Source organism: Heloderma suspectum, chromosome 1 (genome assembly GCF_057233095.1).
Source record: "Heloderma suspectum isolate Gila_16-S chromosome 1, 16-S_ref, whole genome shotgun sequence".
Taxonomy (NCBI): Eukaryota; Metazoa; Chordata; class Lepidosauria; order Squamata; family Helodermatidae; genus Heloderma; species Heloderma suspectum.
Genome location: NC_139458.1, coordinates 156,887,399 through 156,909,258, shown reverse-complemented (window position 1 = coordinate 156,909,258; position 21,860 = coordinate 156,887,399).

Below are 21,860 nucleotides of genomic sequence, written 5' to 3'. Positions count from 1 at the left end.
AGAATTTCCTTTTTTAAAAGCTCCCACCCATCTTGGACTCCTTTTCTCGCTAGCATCGCTTGCCATGGGACCTTACTGATCATTGTTCTGAGTTTATGAAAATCAGCTTTCCTAAAATCCAGGGTACACGTTTGACTACACTCAGCTTTTGCTTCCCTTAGAACCAAGAAGTCAAGTACAACATGGTCACTTTCCCCCAGAGTTCCTGTAACTGCTACTTGATCCACTAAGTCATCTCTGTTGGTTAGGATCAAGTCAAGGATAGCCGATCCTCTAGTTCCTTCCTCTACTTTCTGTAGGAGGAAGTTATCCGCCACACAAGTCAGGAATTTCCTGGAGGGGCCATGTTTTGCAGAATTTGTCTCCCAACAAATATCGGGGAAATTGAAGTCCCCCATTACTACTACATCATGCTTCCTTAAAACATTGGCTATTTGCTTTTCAAAAGTTTCATCCATGTCTTCTCCTTGATTGGGTGGCTGGTAGTAGACTCCGACCACCACGTTCCTTTTATTCTTTGCTCCATTTATTTCAACCCAGATGCTCTCGATGGGGCTACCAAGCTCCTCCTCCTGTATTTCTGTGCAGAGATATGTATTTTTCACATACAGTGCAACCCCACCTCCCTTTCTGTTCCTCCTGTTCTTTTTGAACAAGTTATATCCTTCAATTGCTGTATTCCAGTCATGAGAGTCATCCCACCAAGTCTCAGTTATACCTATCAGGTCATAATTTCCCTCTTGTATTAAGAGTTCAAGTTCGTTCTGTTTGTTTCCCATACTCTGGGCATTAGTATATAGACATCGAAGACCATGTGCTTCATAGTCTGGCTTTCTTCCTACATGTGTCTAAAGACTATTATTGGGCGCTATCAGAGCTGTTCTCTCCATTGCAGTGCATGCGCCTAAGTCCATTGTTACCCCCAACATTACATCTCCCTTCCCTGTAGGATTCAGTTTAAAGCCCTCCTGATGAAGTTCTTCATACTGTGGCCAAACACATTCTTCCCATCCTTTGTGAGGTGCAACCCATCCCTAGCCAACAGCCCATCTTCCAGGAAGTATAGCCCGTGGTCCCAGAATCCAAATCTCTCTCGTCGGCACCACCTTCGTAGCCAGTCATTCACCCGGAGTATTTGTCGTTCCCTTTCTATCCCTCTTCTAACTACTGGAAGGATGGATGAGAAAACTATCTGGGCCCCAAAGTTCTTGAGTTTCCTTCCCAAAGCTTCAAAGTCTGACGTGATCTCTTCGTAGCTCCGCTTGGCAGTATCATTTGTTCCCACATGGATGAGAAGAAAGGGATACCTGTCAGTGGGCTTTATGAGTGCAGGCAACCTTTGAGTCACATCTCTAATCTGTCCTCCCAGGAGACAACATACCTGGCGAGTCCATGGGTCTTCGCGACATACTTGGGTCTCGATCCCATGCAGCAAGGAGTCTCCCACTACTACCACTCTTCTCTTCTTCTTCTTGTAAGCCTGGGTTTCATCGCCTCTGTTTGACTGATCTTTAGCCTCTTGCTCACTCTCATGCAGGTTCCCCTGTGATTCTTCCTCTGCAGGCTGTCCTCCAGTCTCATCCGCAAGTACCTGGAATCGGTTCCACAGCTCCACTGCTTCCACTGGTGCAGAGTGGCATCTAGTTCTTCTTCTCCTAACTGTCACCCTTTTCCAAGGAGTATCCTCTATTCCATTTTTCTTCACCTCAGCATTTCCCACTGCCTCATCTTGCTGTTGCTCTTCAAGCTTCTGGTCTGCCCTTTGCTGCTGTAGTTCCACCATTCTGTCCAAGAACTCTTCGTGTTCTCTTATTCCCCGGAGGGTCGACAGTTGCCGCTCCAGTCCACTTACTTTTTCCTCCAGCAGCGTGATCAACTTGCACTTGTTGCAGGTGTAGGCCATGTTGTTCTCAGGCAAGAAAACAAACATTGCACACACCTTGCAGGTCACTACCACTGGAGAGTCTTGTCCTTCCATAGCCTCTTTTCCCTTTTTGTGTCTAGCTTTGTGATTGTTCTAGACTAGCCTGTGCCTGCTCCTCTACTCAGTAGAGGTTAAAAGCAGAGTCCCACTGGTGTGAAAGTGTGTGTTACAAGACAAATAAATGGAAAAAAGTTAGTTAAAATAAAAAATAAAAATAATTAAAAAATGTTAGGGGCCTCCCTCTTGACCTCCCCTGCCGAACTCCCCTGGCCAACTCCTGTTTGCTCCCCCCGTTTACTCGCTCTGTTCGCTCGCTCTCTGGGAGCTTGCCTGCTTCGGTAGTCCCTGGACCAGCTGGAGCAGCTTGCTCTGCTCTGCTCTGCTCTGCTCTGCTCAGCTGGGAGGCAGGAAACAGACTGAAGCTTCCCGCCTAGTCAGCTTCTGGGAGTACTCAGGCCACACCCCTCCAATTCAGTTGGAGCTCTCAGAAGCACCTGGTGAGCTCACAGCCAATCAGAAGGATAAAGGGCAGCCCCCTGGGCTTCCTGCAACCCACTTACCTCTTAGCCTCTGTCTCCTTTGTCTCCTTTGTCTCTTCAACCACTATAGACATTTTTCTATAGTGAAAATATAGAAAATATAGACAATAGACATTTTTCTGGAATTCTCTTGCTTTCTCCATGATCCAGCGAATGTTGGTGATTTGATCTCTAGTTCCTCTGTCTCTTCGAAACCCAGCTTGGTTTCGAAGTAGTTCCGGTAGTTCTCGGTTCACATACTGCTGAAGCCTAGCTTGTAGGATTTTGGGCATCACCTTGCTGGCATGTGAAATGAGCGCAATTGTACGGTAGTTTGAACGCTCTTTGGCATTGCCCTTCTTTGGAATTGGAATGTAAACTGACCTTTTCCAGTCTTGTGGCCACTGTTGAGTGTTCCAAATTTGTTGGCATATTGAGTGCAGCACTTTAACAGCATCATCTTTTAGGATTTTAAATCGCTCAGCTGGAATACTGTCATCTCTGCTAGCTTTGTTGTTAGTAATGCTTCCTAAGGCCCACTTGACTTCACTCTCTAGGATGTCCAGCTCAAGTTCAATGACCGCACTATCATGGCTAGCAGGGACAGTCAGATCTTTCCTGTATAGTACTTCTGTGTATTCTTTCCACCTCTTCTTAATCTCATCTCCTTCTGTTAGGTCCCTGCCTTCTTTGTCCTTTATCATGCCCATCTTTGCACAAAACGTTCCCTTGAGATCTCCGATTTTCTTGAAAAAATCTCTAGTCTTTCTCATTCTATTGTTTTCCTCGATTTCTTTGCATTGTTCTGTTAAGAAGGCCTTCTTGTCTCTCCTTGCTGTTCTCTGGAAATCTGCATTCAGTTGGATATATCCTCCCCTTTCTCCCTTGCTTTTTGCTTCCCTTCTTTCCTCAGCTACTTGTAAAGCCTCATCAGACAGCCACTTTGCGCTCTTGCATTTCTTTTTCTTTGGGATGGATTTCGTTGCTGCCTCCTGAACAGTGTTACGGACCTCCGTCCATAGTTCCTCAGGTACTCTGTCTATCAGGTCTAATCCCTGAAATCTATTCCTCACCTCCACTGTATATTCATAAGGGATATGATTCAGTTCATACCGGAATGGTTTAGTGGTTTTCCCTATGTTCTTCAATTTAAGCCAAAATTTTGCAACAAGAAGCTCATGATCTGAGCCACAGTCAGCTCCAGGTCTTGTTTTTACTGACTGTATAGAGCTTCTCCATCTTTGGCTGCAAAGGACATAATCAATCTGATTTCGATATTGACCATCTGGTGATGTCCATGTGTAGAGTCGCCTCTTGTGCTGTTAGAAAAGAGTGTTTGCTATGATCAGCGTGTTCTCTTGGCAAAACTCGATTAGCCTTTGTCCTGCTTCATTTTGTACACCAAGGCCAGGCTTGCCTGTTATCCCAGTGATTTCTTGACTTCCTACTTTAGCATTCCAATGCCCTATGATGAAGAGGACATCTTTTTTTGGTGTTAGTTCTAGAAGGTGTTGTAGGTCTTCATAGAACCCATCAACCTCAACTTCTTCGGCCTCGGTGATTGGGGCATAGACCTGAATTACTGTGATGTTGAATGGTTTGCCTTGGATTCGTACTGAGATCATTCTATTGTTTTTGAGATTGTACCCCAGGACTGCTTTTCCCACCCTGCTACTCCATTTCTTCTAAGGGATTCTTGCCCACAGTAGTAGATACAATGGTCACATGAATTAAATTCGCCCATGCCTGTCCATTTTAGTTCGCTGATTCCCAAGATGTCGATGTTCAATCTTGCCATCTCATGTTTGACCACCTCCAGCTTACCTTGATTCATTGATCTGACATTCCAGGTTCCTAAACAATATTGTTCTTTACAGCATCGGATTTTCTTTTCACCACCAGACACATCCACAGCTGAGTGTCCTTTCAGCTTTGGCCCAGCTGCTTCACTCTTTCTGGCGCTACTTGGAAATTCCCTCTGCTCTTCCCCAGTAGTATATTGGGCACCTTCCGACCTGAGGGGCTCATCTTCCGTCGTCATATCTTTTAGCCTTGTGATATGTTCCATGGGGTTTTCTTGGCAGGAATACTGGAGTGGGTTGCCATTTCCTTCTCCAGTGGACCACATTTTGTCAGAACTCTCCGCCATGACCTGTCCATCTTGGGTGGCCCTGCACGGCATAGTTTATGGCTTCACTGAGTTACGCAAGCCCCTTTGCCACAACAAGGCAGTGATCCATCAGAGCCACCAGCCTCCACTGCTGCTACCTGATTCTTTTCAACTGGAAATACCAGGAAGTTAAGCTGGGTGCATTTGCAAGCCAAGCATATGCTCTATCAATGAGCTATGTTCCCTCTCCTAACTTGTATATCCCATCCTTTCCGAAAGGCTCTCAGGAGAGCATCCATGGGTTTGCCCACATTTATGACCACAACAACCCTGTCAGGTAAGTTAGAATGAGAGATTATGACTGGCCACAAAATCACCCAGCATGCTATGTAGCTGTGGGGATTTGAACCCAGCTCTCCACAAAGTGTGACACTTTGTCTACCATGCTAAACTGTGGCTCTTGCTCCTGGCAGTTCATTCTGGGTCAATCCCAAAGTGGCTGGAAGTGTACCATGAAACTGTTAATCAACCACAATATGCTCGTTCACTACCAGTCCCCATCACAAGTAGAAAAAGGGTAGACATTCAGTGATGAGGGGGAAGGAGCCACTGAAAAGGAATGTGCACTCAGAAGGGGAGTATCACCCAGCTCCAGTCCAGCAAAACAGACATCTGAGGGCTGCTTTGTACATTTCCTAGGAGTGGGGAGAAATTTGTCCAGTTTGCATTTTGCAAACTTAACCTAATTTCTCACTTTCAAACCAATATGCAAACTCAGTTATCCTTTAAAATTCACACTTCTCAGAATTTTGCAATGGAATTCTCCAATTAAAAAAATGCATACAAAAATGTGTACTTTGGGGGGAAGTGCACACAAAAAATGTGCATATTAGTGCAAATAACATAAACATGCATTATATTAGGAAAATTCCTTACAAACATTGTGTATATTAGGCAAAACTGTGCACAAAAATTCATGTTTTGGGAAAAACATGCACAAAGATGTGAACAAATTCTCATGTGAACTGAAAAAAAAAATTCTTAATTTCATCTCCCTTGTTCATGTCACTATAGCAAGTCTGGGCAACTCATGTGGACCTTCTAAATAGAAGGAGTTTCCAATATACCTGTTCAAATTGGAAATTGTCCATATAAGAATATGGTAGTGAAAGGCTTATTACTCAAGATCTACCAAATCAATTTTGCTTATTTTTTTTAAACTGAAGCTTGAGCAGCGTAGACATGCAGAAAACATTGAAAGTTCAAAAAGTTCAAAGCTTGAGCTTTAATAGCCAAACAGTGTGTTTCTGCACCCTGGCCAGAAGCCTGAGGTGGTCAGAGAATTACAGCTCCCATGTAGCTCCACACCACGCAAGTGCACAGGGAGGAAACCTCAAAGGCAGGGACAGAGGGAAGGCCTTGGGCTTTGTGAGTTGAGCCCTCTCTCAGAGCAGCCCATATGAACAGCAAGGGATGGTGGCGGAGGCATCAGCAAACACTTGGAGGCAGTGGCAGAGGAGGAGGAAGAGAAATGACCCTAGGAAAAGCTGGGTTTTAAAATGCTGGGGAAGAGGTTAGGATGTGGGCTTGAGGCCTGAGGGAAACAAGCAAATGTCTTTCAGCAGCAATGGGTGGGAGGAAGCGAGGGCCGAAAGTCCTCGGCTGCATTGAAGGAAAGTAACCTCCATACAGCTTCTGAAGGACCAACGTAGAGGGAGTCGAGGAGCAGTATGTTTCACCCTCAGACTACTAATGCCCATGGCAACATGGGCTTTACACCAGTCTGAAAGAAGTTTCTATGGGCGTTTCACTAGAAATATTGTGCTTGGGAACTAGGGGAAAAGTGAGGGCACTGGTTAACAAAATTTCTCTATCTATACATCTATATTCTGTTAATCAATGCCCTCATTATATGCCGAGAGAGAGAGATTCCTCTAAAGTAATTTCATATATTAAGGGAGCAATCCTATGGCCGCTAGACAGCAGCTAGACAGCCATAAGATATCTGGTTTTCCAGGAACCTATCTCACAGCCCACGCTCCAAGGTTGGTTCCAGAGAACCAACCTCCCCCCACTTCCGCGCTGCCTCCGCGGCAGCATGGAACAGCCCTGTGCTCCGCTTTCGCAAGAGGAGCACGGAGTGGCCAAAAAGGGGCATTCTGGGGGGCGTTCCAGAACGAGGAGGGCGGAAATGCCTGTATGACACATCCAATGTGTTGCACAGCAGCCTCCTCCCCCTCTCTGCCCTCCCACAGCTAGACGGCCTCAATCGGCTGTCTAGCCGAAAATGTAGGGCAGGAGAAGCACGGAGGGAACAATCCCCTCCATACTTCTCCTGCCCTGCATTGGATAGGCGGTCGCCTCCGAGTTCAGAGGCGGCCACCTATCTGAATGGGAATGTGCTCTTAATCATATAAAATAATGTAATGATTAATTGCATCTACAACTGTCAATGTTAACCACTTTCAACAAATGCATCCATGGTTAAGAACAAAATGTGCAAATATATACCAGTCAGCAATGATACACACACACTCAACACAGCAAGACTAGTACAAGATCACTTGAGAAAATACAGGAATTGCCTCCCTTACTGACACTGCAATCTTATATCCAATAAATTAGTATGCTCCATTGAACTCAATGGGACTTACTTCTAACTGGTCTCTCTAAAGATATATAGATATATACTGTAGATATAGATATAGATATAATTTCATACACAAACACACACACACACACAATTTCTAGTTGCTCCTGGTGCGGTTCCTGGCAATGTTCCCATACATTATCAACCTTGACTACAAATACATTTTATTTAAAGTGCTTCACCAATCAGCTCTTCCAAAGCCTTAATTAATTTTCTTTTTGTTCTGGCATTTGTTGCTAGCTTGAATACCCTTGTACATTATGAGGCCTCTCTATTCCCTTCAGATTTCTGCCTGCCTCTTGAAGAGGTGCCTTTAATCTTCTATTTTCCAAAGGCGGCAGATGCACTGTTGCTTCTTCTAACCCTTTTTGAATAATTAAGTTCTTGCATCATTTGGCTTGCCCTCGCCTGCAACTTCTATATTTGCATTGTATCATTTGTATAATAAGATGACCGGAGCGACAAATAATATTCCAGATGTGATCCTGGCAGTCTCATGGATCAATTGTTTTTTTATCAGTCACAGGGATAAAATGAAAGGCAGCAGGCATGGAAGAATATCTCAGAAAATCTGTGGAAGCTCTTAGGAAAATTATTATTGGGGCAGTGGGAGCCAAGAAGAGACATGTCAAATAGTTAGCTTAGACAATGTTTTACCAAGGAAGATTTTACTATTCGAATAGATTGTTCTTTTTGCCAGATGGTTAGAGTGCTATTGCCTTGTTGGTTACAAATAAATGACAGTGACAGGTGATTTAAAAACAATCTAGACTAATTTCTATATCTGCGAAAGCAGAAGCTTTCACACATTGTGAAGGCGACCGTGTTTTTCTTCCACTGTACTGATAAATTATATATACATTCTAATAAATACAGCTTTTCTTCTGCAAGTGTAGATATGTTCTTTCTAGCTGACAATAGAAACACTTTTACCCCAGGCTGAGGGTTGTTTGAATGTATGAAGGGGAACTGCCAAACATCTCCATTCTGTGGCATACCTGGCTTGACTCCTTTTGGGACTTAAGTTCTCTACGATGTCCTTCAATCAGAGGGCAAGTGAAGTGTTTGGAGAGGGAATGGGACTTTAATCACTTCTGCTAAAATCTCTCTTTCACTGCTAGAATTAACTTAAGCATTTGGAATTCCATATTTTCTGTCTAGTACAATGTGATACCATGAACTGTTCCACTAAAGTGTCTGATTTTCTTGTGGGATGCTCAATTGTGCTTGTTAATGTTTATAGCATATGTAATACAATTTGCATTCTGCAAAATGGAAACTGCAGTGGTGCCCATTAGTTTCACTCAATAGAGGAAGAACGTTAGAAAACATTAACAATTGTTGCTTCTCTAAATGTTATGAATGATGCATTAAAAATATCTCAGTTGCATAGGCTGCATAGCAGTACAACTCTCTTGGATTTCATGGAATGATTTCTTCTGTGCAAGCTCTGGGCAGCAGGAAGGCGGGGGGGAGGGGGGATCAATATGATTTCATTACATGAGAAAGGAAAAATAAACATATATTAGGCTTGATTCTAATCTAGGTTTCATCACCATAAATCTGAAATATCACCCATAAACTGCACAGCATACATGCACAATCATGTATTTGCCCACTCAACTCTCTCTCTCTCTCTCTCACACACACACACACACACACACCATAATTTCTTTTTACAAGCCTAATTTCAAAGAATATATTTTTCTCATGTGTTTGAGACATACAAGGTCATCTCCACTGGTGTCGTTCTGTCAGCAGAAGGGAAACTGAAGGTGGAAGGGATAGGGGCACATGGAATCTACCCTAGTCAAGGTGTCCAAGATATAAGCATTCATTCTTCTTAGAATATTAAAGAAATTAGCTGACAAGGTTACTGTTCTTCATCAACATAAAGCACTTTCAGACATGAGGTTGGAGGAGCTGGGATCTTTTATTTCACTGTGCTCTTACCAGTCTGACTTCAGCAAGCTGCAGTAAGGAAAACTCCTCCCTAAGCCTTCCTGCTAAGCCTTCCTATTTCCTTTCCCAACTAGTTTCCCTCTGGAACCTGAGATTCTTCATTTAGTTCCACCTATAACAATAAAAGAGGATGTGTATCTGTCTATCACCGCCATAGTGCCAAGATCATGAACCCTAGACACCTGAAACTCAGCATGCATACCAAGGGGAGCCTAGGCGTGTGCACCTCAAGTTTATCTGGTTTCTTAAATGCATCCATACATTTTAATTAAATTAAATCTGTCCATGTGTTTGAAGCCTGCAGTACTATCTTTAGTCACTAACCAGCTTTCCTAACTACCACATAGCTTTGAAGTCAACACAGTTTGAAGCAAGGGGGAAGTAGTCTAAGGGACAGAGTTATATGGCTGCCCCTCCCCACTGCTGTGGGGCAGCCCCTCTCAGGTGAAGGGAGCGGACAGACCCCTCCCTGAGGGGCTATCAGGGTAGACCATGGCAGGGGCTGTGGCTAGGGCTGTGAGTGGGTGTGGCTTCGCTCAGGCAGGGCAGGCACAATGTGTCCACTTCTGACAGCTGTGTATGCTTGCTTGAAGGCTTCGCTGCATCCAGCCAATGGCTATTCCAACCTGTGTGAAGCCAGGGGCTTTTGCTAGTTACTCATAATACAGCCATGGTCGGTGTTATTTATCCTAGATAATGAGGTGGAAAATGTGAATTTGGAAGGGGTGTATTCTGGAATGTGGAATGTAACAGTTAATTTGCGAAGCGAACATACTCCAGGCATGGCTTGGAAGTTTGCGGCTGAGCTCCTTATTCAGTGACCTGGTTCACATGTAACAAGAAGCCATTATGGACTAATTTCCCTGCAGGGCTTTTCATCATGGTGGCAGGTTCCATTTTGAATATTTGAGTTGCAGAGGGGGCATGATGTAGCTTGTCATTACATGCAAACCTAGCAAAGATGAGTTGTTGGAGTGGTTGACAAGCCACCCAGAACTCATGCGCTATTTTCGGGTTGTGGGTGGTTAACACCCACAGTCAAGCCAGGTATGCCACAGAATGGAGATGTTTGGCAGTTCCCCTTCATACATTCAAACAACCCTCAGCCTGGGGTAAAAGTGTTTCTATTGTCAGCTAGAAAGTACATATCTACACTTGCAGAAGGAAAGCTGTATTTATTAGAATGTATATATAATATATCAGTACAGTGGAAGAAAAACACGGTCGCCTTCACAATGTGTGAAAGCTTCTGCTTTCGCAGATATAGAAATTAGATTGTTTTTAAATCACCTTCCTTACATTATCACTGTCACTTATTTGTAACCTACATGGCAATAGCACTCTAACCATCCAGCAAAAAGAACAATCTATCTGAATAGTAAAATCTTCCTTGGCAAAACATTGCCAACAACCCACCTTCGCTGGGTTCACATGTAATGACAAACTACAGTGTGCCCCCACCACAGCTCAAATATTCAAAATGGCAGCCACCACCATAATTAGAAGCCCCACAGAGAAATTCACCCACAGTTGTTTCTCATTATGTGCATACCAGGCCAATGTGTCCTTAGGCTATGAACCTTCTTTCAAAATACTCACTGCTGTGCTTTGGAAACGAAATGCCATCACATATAAACAAAGTGAGCCTTGATTAAATGAAATAACAAGACTCTGAGGGTATGGTCCCTCGGCAGTGCCCATGTGCAGAGGAATCCCTATAAGCCTTCCCACCAAAAGCCTTGTTTCTTTTTGTAGAGTTTCAAAAACCTGCAAAACCTATTTAACCAGGGGTGAGATGGGACAAAAGAAAGTGGTGTATCCTCCACTAGAAGTGATGCTTCCCTCAACCTCCTTTCAATGTTGCTGAAGTTGGTTACTAGTTCCCAGTTCCTTATTTGTGCAAAATTTCAAATGAGCTCAATCAGTAAACTGAATGAGGACCTAATGTTTAAATGTTCTTGCACCCCAAACTAAGTTCAGGCTACCTCATATCATATATCTCCATGATCAGGAGACTGTCCCATTGAAGATAATAATGCTCTCCAATGAAAACAACAATTTTTACACAAAACCCATTAATGTGTGATGACCTCAGATGACCATGACAAAGGTTCTCTGCAGTTTACTGATTGAGCTCTCTTTCAAAGTCTCATGCAAATGAGGAATTGGGAACTAGTGACCAACTTCAGCATCATCCCCTTTCAATTTCCTGAAGAACTATTTGTCTGTCTGCACTCTTACTGGGTTTCATACTGCTGTTTATTTCTGGAGCATCCAAAATGGATCTCTGTTGAGGGGTGGAAAATAAGATCAGATGCACAACCAATCTGGACCAAGAAGTCCATTCTCATAATCTTGCTGCTACTCATCTTAGATCCTGGATTCCAGGCGTGAGGCAGCCTTCTCTAAGGAGGTGCACTCAGAAATGCCAAGGGAGACACAAGCTGTTCCTGACCATTTCCCAACTCTGGTTTTGTTTCTGTCTTAACTGAACCAAAGGGCAGAATGCTTCCCAAGAACCTCCTTTAACCATGAACTGGGTTCAGTGGGGCTGGTTCCCAAGTAAATGCCAGTGACTGGCATCCCTGATGCGGGTCATGAATGAGTGATGTCTGTCTGTCAAATTGTCATTGCCATTTCTAAGCTCAAACTGTTTTTCTTGACTAAGGAAGGCCCACAGTGACAAAGTTTGAGGGAAGTTATCCTAGGCAGAGCACGTGAAAACATAGTGCAAGGATCAATGCTGCACTTACTGAGAGATGGATGAGTAGACATTTGCAAAAACAAAACAAAACCCTCAGATATGTGAGATGCAATACTAATACTCACCCAGCTAGTTCTGCAGTAGGAACTGGCTGTTTCAGGGATGACAGCAGCAACTGGATGCAGGACGGCAGGGTTGGGGGGAGAGGAATTTATTTACTGCATTGTTCCTCCAAGAATCTCAGGACAACATACAGGAGCCTTCTCTTCCTTGCCCATTTAATCCTCAAAATAACCCTGTGAGGTAGGTTAGGTTGAAACACAGAGTCTGGACCAGGGTCATCCACTGAGCTCCATGGCTGAGTGGAGATTTGAACCCAGCTCTCTACAGTCCTGGTCCAACACACCACTGATACCAACCACCCATCTGCATGTTGATTCTCCAAGAAATTTCTTTCCTTTCTCTTCTACATGCCAAAAAGGAGACTTCAGGTTCTGTAGTGATAAAACCTTTCAATGTGTCTGTTATGTCAATCTGCATTATGTGTCTGACTCATTAAAACTACATATAATTTCTGATATTATGACAATGACAATAACAAACATTTCTGCAATGCTTCAGGCTGCATTCCTAAACCGCTTTACTGGGAGTAAGCCCCATTGAAATCAATGGAATTCGCTTCTGAGTAGGCATGTATAAGATTGTGCTGTTCCAGTGTCAAAGTGCTTCACAGGTGTTATCTCAATACTCTCATGGGGAGGGAGTTTGCATCTCTGTATAAAACACACTATCAGATTCCACACTGTCTTTTCCTCCTAAGATAGTAGCCAAGCAGCTCCTAAAACTGACTCCTTCCCCTGTGAGTGACACAATTCAGGGTGACACAAACACACTGGAGGGTCTTCTGGGAATGGCGTCAGTGTCAAGAAAACTCTCTGCAAGGGGCAGAGATGCAGGATGCATTTTGGTATGTGAGGTGCATATGGGGAAAAAGAACTGAAACGACTGCTGCAAGGCAAAGCAATTGAGAACTTGGAAAGCTAGCGCTGTCCTTTCCGTGCTGAAGGAAGAAGGCAAACGACTTTCAAAAGGTGTCAAAGTGTGGCAACAATGCTGACAACAGCTCATGAAAGCTGGCTGAATTTTACATCTTACTTTCACCAAAACAGACTAAAGGGAGTCCTGGGATCTACACCCTTGTGGTGTGGCCTGGAAGTGAGAGGCCCTTTCCTGCAAGCTGATGCTAGCCAAAGTTGCCTCCTCAGTGGGGGCTGGTGGCCAACCTAAAAGGACAATAGATGCAGGGCAAACCTGCCTTCAATTGATATATCCCCATCCATCTGGGCAACTGAATCAAACATCTCCATCAAGCAGTGGAGGCTGGTGGCTCCAATTTCAGTGGGGCTATGCATCCATTCTCGGTTTCAGTGGGGCTGTGTATCCATTCTTGGTTTCAGTCAGAACCAGCCAGAACTCTAGAGGAGCTATCCAAGGTGCTGAACCCTATCCCCAAACTAGTTTCAGCACCTTAGATAGCTTGTTTGGAGTTTTGGCTGGTTCTGACTGAAACCGAGAATGGATAAATGGCCCCACCACAATCAAAGCCACCCGCCCCCACTGCCATTTTTCCCTCTCCTCCCTTCCAATCACTTTCCTTGTGTCTCACAACCTTTTTAGAATGTGAGCCTGAGGGCAGGGACTTTCCCTTTTTATGTTTTAATGTTTTAATGTTGTAAAGCCGCCTTGAGTCCCAGTATTGGGGAAAAGGTGGCATATAAATAAAATAATAATAACAATAATAACAATAATTCCTGTTATTGATTCTTGTAACCCATTCTGGGAGAGCCTTTGGACTGAAGAGCAGGATAGAAATGCTTTGAATGAATAAATGCATCCATGCATGCATGCATACATACAAAAATAAAGATGCTTGTTTAAATTAGTATTGGTGGCTTTGGATGGCTGGTGGCTTTTAGACCTGCAACACACTCACTTTCTTGGGCAGGGACTGGAGAGAAAGAGTTTGGCAATTTAAAATGGAGCCTGCACAGGAGACAGAAGCTGAAGCTTTTTTAGCTGGCTGGCAAGAAGCTATTTTGTGGGGGTTAGTGCCGGTGCATTCTGTTTGCTTTTGGGGAAACTGGCTCTGCCTTAAAGACTAGCAATGTTTGGCTGCTTGTAATAAACAAATATGACAAAAACGCCATTACACTTCCAGTACTCTCTCCTTCCTAGGGAAACGTACCTTGTAGCATCTAGGGAAGCAGAAAGGGTAAAACACTATTTTATGCCTGAGCAATGCTTCACAAAGTGTAGGAACCACTCTGTTCAGCAGGCATACAGGCACTATGGAAGCCATCAACTCTTACCCTTGCTCCTCCCACTGGCCAGCTTTCTGCATATAATGTATGTGGCCTTGTCTTTTGCCAGCAGTACAAGTAGTTCTATGTATACCCTCTATAGACAAATTCCTAGGGGCTAAAGCAATCCCCTCTAAGGGGCTAAGGCAATTGTTACTCATCCTGGCCATGTGCTGCCTCCAAGATCAGAGGGAGTATGCCTATGTACACCAGTTGCTGGGGAACATGGGCAGGAGGGTGCTGCTTGTGGGTTTCCTGTGGGCAGCTACTTGGCCGCTGTGTGAACAGAATGCTGGACTAGATGGAACCTTGGTCTGATCCAGCATGGCTCTTCTTATGTTCTTATACATATGTTGGAAGAGGCCTAATTAATCCTAAAATCATAACTTAGTATTTTGAGCTAATACATCTAGAATAACCACTATTTGTTGGATCCTACCTTTAATTTTGTTTAGGGAGAAGGGTTAATGCTCCAGAAAGGTTTTCATTTACTGTACATCTATGCTAACATTTCAAAATCTGCATTTTCAAAAAGATACATGTAGTTCTTTTCAAAAAGTGCACTACATTTAGCTGTTCAATGCATTTGCTTCTATTCTTGATACCTATATATAGAATGGATGATGGATGGATGGATGGATGGATGGATGGATGGATATGAAATGCAGTGGAGTAGATTGAGGTGTAGGGGGATCCTGGTAAATTTCATTCTTTTAGCAAGGAAAGTATGTACGGTTTCTAAACAGGGTTTGATGTGCTGTGTGTGCATATCTACCTTTGAAAGTGTCATTCAGTGGAATTTGCCTGGAGGAGCCTGTACCAAACAAGATGCGAACCCAAGAGGCGAGCTCACTCCAAATACATTTGGACAGATGCAGGGGCAGGATGGCTTTTCGAGATTCACAGGCACCCACACTGCAGACACACCAAAAGGACTTCTGCCAAGGCTGCCTTTGCCTTCTTAAATGGCTACAAAAATGAAAGGAAGCAGCAGAGGGAGAAAAATGTAAGAGAGAAGCCACCAACTTCTCTGAATGACTTTTTAAATCCAGACATGTAAATACCCAGCTTACTGCAGTAGAAGACAAGATGCTTTATCTGAAAGACAGACAGTGCAATCCTATGCATGTCTAATCAGAAGTATGCCCATGGAGTTCAATAGGGCTTATTCCCAGGTAAGTCGATATAGGATTGCAGGATAAGGCTATGCACACTTACCTGGGAGTAAATTTCACTGAACTGGACTCCTTGGGCAACTGCCAGGGCTCCAGCATTCTGCTAAAGCCCACTGCTGAACCATGCCCTGGAGCCCCTTTAATGTTTTTCTGGCCTGGCACTCCAAGCAGTGCCAGATGGCTGCTGGACCTAGACATCCTTTTAATTTCCCACAATGCCCCTGACTTAGTGTCATTCAAGGGGGTTGTGGGAAATTTAAAGGGTGGCTAGACACAACTGCTTGGCACTGCTTGGAGCAATGCCACCATCAGATAAGCCCATCAGGGCTCAGTGAGAGAGGAGGGGGCCCACCAGAGGACACACTGCCCAGGGTCCTTCTCACATCAGGCACCAGACCTGTACAGAAAAGGCTTTCTCCCACATCCCTACCACTGCCCCTCCAATGGCAGGGGGACACCCAACAAGGCCTCACCAAAGGATCTCAAACTTCATGCATGCCCCAATGAGAGGAAGTGGATCTTTAGAGATCCTGGCCCCAAGGCACTTATTCATTTCATATATTTGAAATATTGCTCCCCATCTTTCCTTGTTCAGTTCAAGGCACTTCGGTTTTTAACAATCAGAACCAGCACTTTGAATTGCAAACAAACCAAGAGCCATGAAGATGACATAGCACCAGCGTAATGTGATCTGAAAGATGGGCTGCTGTCAAAACTCAGCTTGCTGTATTCTTCTCTAGCTATAGTTTCTGGCAGTCTCTAAAGTCAGCACCACATTAAGGGCATTGCAGTAGTCTAATCTGATAGTAACCAAGGCATGAGCGTCAGTCATCAGATCTGCTTGGCCTGTGGTTTTCCCTGTGACACTTCCAGTGTTCCCCGTTGTGCTATGGGGAGAACAGGAAGCTGCCCTATGGATGAGTCCCAAGAGCACAAGTCACCTGGTCTCTTATTTGTAGTGGGCTAGTCAAACTGCTCCTCTTGTTTGCTAGGCTGTCTTAATCGTTTGCACTTCACTTCCAGCAAATTTCAAACAATCCCTTACTGCAAAGCCCAGAAACAGCTTCACAAATCTTTGACCAAATCCATTGCAAATCCTACTTCCCATTGAAAAAGAAACATGCATAACAAAATGCACAAAAGATATACCAGGCTTTCCCTCCGAAACAATTTGAAGGCTGGCTAGTCACCATGCAAGCTCAGGGTACTTTCCTGCTCTTGTTCTGTTCCCCCCGCCCCCGCCCCAATTTCATCTCACAGCTCTAAAATTTCATCCCACAGCTCTAAAATTGCCGAGGTGCACTGGAATTTCAGATTGAGGGTCCGAGACTCCTAAAGGAAATCTTGTGCACCGGTACATTATTACTTATTCATAAAGAGCTTTCATACTTAACAAGAGCGCTTTGCAAAGCAAATAAGGAAGCAAGGAGGTGGTATTACAGTGCGGGTGTGCACGCACATGTGTTTACCTCCTTCAGCTTGGTTACTAGCTGCACATGACAAACAGCACTGGGATTCGGTTTGGGATATACAGGCTCAGCAATGGCACTCCAACTACAGGTCAGTCTGCGCAATATTTTTTATTGTTTTTCCGACATGAAATGTGTGAATTGGGTGATTGGCAGAATAATCCTGAAGGTACCTAACCATCTGACTAGGGTCTGTTCTACCACTGTACATTTCTTTCATTTTATTTTCAGTATTTATATACCATGCAATAACAACAGTTCTCTGAGCAGGCAGGCAGAGTGAGGTGGCCCCCTCAAGCAGCAGCTGCTGGAAGGCAAGGAACCCCTGTGAGCTGTTGGAAGACAGAGCTCAGTGTGCCATGCAGCCTTCAGTGTTTCCCCAAAGCCAAGGGTGGGCAGCAGGTACATTGGGATCTATGGGTTGAACTGGAGCTTTTGCCTTCTATGAATCTTTATCTCCTCTTATTCTGAATTCTGGAAGGGAGTCTTTCACTATCCCTTCCCACAAAGCTCTCCTGTCAAGACATTGTCTTCATAACAACAACCCAACAACAAACCCAACCCAACAGCAAACCATGAGTTCTCAAGGTGGCTTGCTTGAGAAAAATATACCACACTGCATGCTTAACAAGCCACCCCACGGAAAATGTCCTGGGTTCAGACAACATGCTAACCCATGGCTCACCAAACAACCCACAGTTCAACAACAACCCGCACTCATCCACTGAGTGTGGGTTAGTGTGTTGTGCGAACTAAAGCTAGATCTATACTACTGCCTTATAGTGGTAGTGAAGTGCACTGATAACTGCTGGGGCACATTACACATTCGATATACCACTTTTGTAGTGTTATTTCCTGTTTTTTATTCCACATTACCCAAAATACTGCAACAAATATCATTGCATGTGCTATGAGGTATAAATGCGCAACACGGATGTTGCGTTACCATGATGGGGTCATAATGATATGACACAAGGTGTAGATCTGTCCTCCGTCAGGAAGAGCCCTGTTGGATCAGTCCAAGAGACCATCTGGTCCAAGACCCTGTTTCCACAGTGGCCAATTAGAGGCCTCTGAGAAATCTCTGTGCCTTTCTAGAGGTATTGGAACAACAATCTCACCAGTGTGCCGGTGGAGAATCTGAAGATGTGTGATGTAAGAACTTGTATAGTAGCAAAGTCTATGACAAGGGTGCAGAACCTTGTCCCTGGGTCCCCAGACTGGCTCTCCAAGTTTTCCCAGATGGCCATGGCCCCTTCTCCTGGGCCCACCCTCTTTCCCCCGACCATCAATGGTTTGGTGGTTTCCCGGCTTCTGCACCAAGCCAAGTGACTGCTGGTTGCCATAAGAAATTATTCCCTTGGAAACATCCATTATCCACCTAGAAGAGTATGTCTCCCGGAATCCCTGGGTGCGTGTGTTTCTCCCAAATGCTCAGCGTAATGCTTTTCTGAGTTAATTGGCCAAAGATCACTGTATAGATGCACTCCTGTAAAGCACTGGTTTTACCTTTTAGACTAGAGCAACAAGCTGGCTTCACTCTTGCCCTAATAGCATGTTATTCTGCCAAATGAAGAGTGCACCAGGCCATGAGTTTGTTAGGCAGCTAAGCAACCATGCTTTTTGAATGAGGTAAAAAATAGGAGATGGCTTGAGTGCAGATGGAAAATAACTCCTGACGGATGCAATTAAACACTGGTATTTGCCTATGGTCAAATATATTCAGGGGCAGTAAAGGTGGATAGAAACCCTATCTCTCTGCCACTGTTGAGTCCTCTATATGCTGCCCAGCAGAGCTTTTCAGGGTTGTCCGGGGCTTATTACATGCTGGCCCTAAGGACACTGCAGAACCATCTGAAGCCCACTGTGATGTGTTTGAGAGGCACGTCCAAGATAAAATCTCTTGCATCCACCATGACATAGACTCCAGTGTTATAGCAGGTGAATCAGGTGATGTATCCAGAGCACAGCCTGTTCCTTTTTTCTTAGATGAATTTCAGTTGGTTCAGCCCGAGGATGTTGACAAGGTGCTTGGGTACATTCGTGCATCCACTTCTGTATTGGATCCTTGTCCCTCTTGGCTTATAAAAACTGGCAGGGAGAGAACAGCCAGCTGGGCCAGGGATGTGATTTGCAAGAGGGAGTGATCCTGGACCACCTGAAAGACCACCACTGAAGAAATCCTTCCTGGACCAAGAAGACCTTAACAGTTTTAGGCCAGTGGCAAATGTTCCTTTCCTGGTCAAAGTCCTTAAGCGGTGGTTGCCAACCAGCTCCAGATGCTCTTGAATGAGACCATCTAGATCCATTTCATTTGGGGTTGAAGCTGGGTTTTGTCATGGAATTTTTAATAGGTTTTGTAATGTTTGGTCACCCTGTATGATGACCTATGCCAGGAGAGAGACATGAGGAATGTGACCCTGTTGAGTCTCCTTGATCTTTCAGTGGCTTCTGATACCATTAGTGATGGTTTCTTCTGGGACGATTGTCTGAGCTGGGAGTGGGAGGCACTGCATTGCAATGGTTTCACTCCTGCTTGGGTGGTCAGCTCCAGGAGGTGGTGCTTGGGGATATTGCTCAGCCCCTTGGATTTGCCAAAAGGGGGTTCCGGAGGGGTTGGTTTTGTCCCCTGTGCTATACAACATCTACATAAAACCACTGAGTGGGGCTATCAGGAGTTTGGGAGTGCACTGCTGATGGAGTATGCTGATGACACACGGCTCTCTTTCTCCTTTTAATTTCATTGGGTGAGGCTGTGGATGTGCAAAATCAGTGCCTCACTGTGACAATGGACTGAATGAGGGCTAATAAACTGAAGCTCAATCCATACAAGACAGAGATGATGTCGGTGGGTGGTTCTTCTGACTGAATAGAGGTGTTCATCCTGTTCTGGATGGGGTTGCTCTTCCTGTGAAGGAGCAGGTTCATAGCTTGGGGGTTCTTCTGGAGGCATCATTGTCACTTGGGGCTCAGGTGGCCTCAATGGCACAGAGTACCTTCTACCAGTTTTTGCTGGTGACCCAGCTATGCTCCTCTCTGGACAGGGATAACCTGGCTTCAGTAGCCTATGTTCTGATACCCTCCAAGTTAGATTACTGCAATGTGTTCTACATGGTGATGCCTCTGAAGATGGTTCAGAACTTTCAGTTTGTGCAAAATGCAATAACCAGGTTGATAGAAGGACCAGGAGGTCTAAGCATATAATGCCAGTTCTGGCCCACTTGCACTGGCTGCCTGTACATTTCCAAGCCTGATTCAAGGTGCTGGTTTTGACCTATAAGGCTTTACATGGCTTGGGCCTGCAATTCCTAATGGAGCGCCTCTCCCATATGAGCCTACCCATACACTACAGCCAACATCTGAGTCCCTGCTCCAGGTGCCTCCTCTGAGGGAGGCTCGCAGGGTGACAACAAGGGAGAGCGCCTTCTCAGTAGTAGCCCCCTGACCGTGGAATGATCCTACTGAGGTCCGCCTGGCGCCAACATTACCAATGTTTCAGCTTAAGACTATCCTCTACTCCCAGGCATTTGATGGCAATATGATAGGATTTTAATGTCAGTTGTTTCCCAGTATCTCATTGTCACCGTTTTTAGCTGTTTTAAACTGTTTTTAAATTGTGTATGTTAACACTTCTTATATTATGTTTTGAAATTTTTGTGAACCACAAAGAGAGCTCTAGCTATTAGGTGGTATAGAAATGAAATGAAATGAAATGAGAATGGCCTTGGAAACACGGTAGATGTGGTGGGGGCAGGGACATGTCTAAGATGAAGAAGTGTATACAAAGAAAATGGATATACAGCATTCTTCAGAAAACAGCATTGAAATGACATCCATTATACAGTGCATAGTGGAGGCAAAACCAGACAAAACAGACTCAAGCTTGTGACATGTTGGAGGCCAGACTTGTGATTTGAAAAGTCCTTGCGTTTTCAGAGATATACACAAAAGAAGTCACATTTATTTATTATGATGCATGACAGAGTACACTCCTTTTCTGCTATAATCTCAAACAGCGATTTAAGCTATTGCTTCCTAAAGTGGAAGAATATTCCACACATCCCTTGCTAGAAATTCATATAATTTTCTGTTTTGTTTTGTTTTTCTGGGCAGCTGGGCACACTTTAAAAGGAAATGTTGGCCTACAGCCACCTGCCATTTTATTTTCTAAGAATGCCTCTAGGGTCCACGTCAGTAGACCTGACACTGGAGATCCAGTTCAGGTAGCTGAGTTAGGAAGGGCTGGAGACTCTGAAGAGCCTCTGCTAGTCAGGAGAGGCAGCACACTGGCCTATACGGAATGCGTAAGGCAGCCTTGTATGTACACTTCCTTCTGTACAAAGTGGCTTCCCTCCACCTCATCACTGTTGCTACCTATCAAGCCCAAGAAAACCCCAAAAAGGAAGTGTGTTTGGAAATCAGGAAGGTGAGAGACCCTTTCAGAAGGTCTGAATAAATTTCCAGTTCCTCTTCTCTTATCAACATCCTTCAAGAATGTACTGAGAAGGCAGAAATAGCTCAGGGGAAGAAAACAGGTACTGATCCCCAGACACCCATCTTTGTTTAGCCTTTTAAATTTGTTCTTTCAGGTTACAAAGGGCACATGGCCACATACTGACGTTTTTCTCATTAAAACTTAGTTTTTTGCTGAGCCGCTTTGGATATTTTTTAATAGAAAGGCAGACTAAATACATAAATGCTGATCACAGAATCTTTGAACCATCATCCCTGAACCATCTCATATAGCAGTCTTCAAGACGTCTTGGACTATAACTCCCAGCATCCTCTGGGGCAGTAACTCTTTCAGTCCAAGAGCCAAACTCCATTTCAGAGAAGCTTTTGGAGGGTCACTTTCCAGTGGTGGGTGGGGCCAAAGGCAAAGGAGGGGGCAAAGGGGGGAGCTATCCAAGGTGCTGAACCTATTTTGGAGTTGGGGTTCAGAACCTTGGAGAGGTTCTTTAGCTTCTTTAGAGTTCTGGCTGATTCTG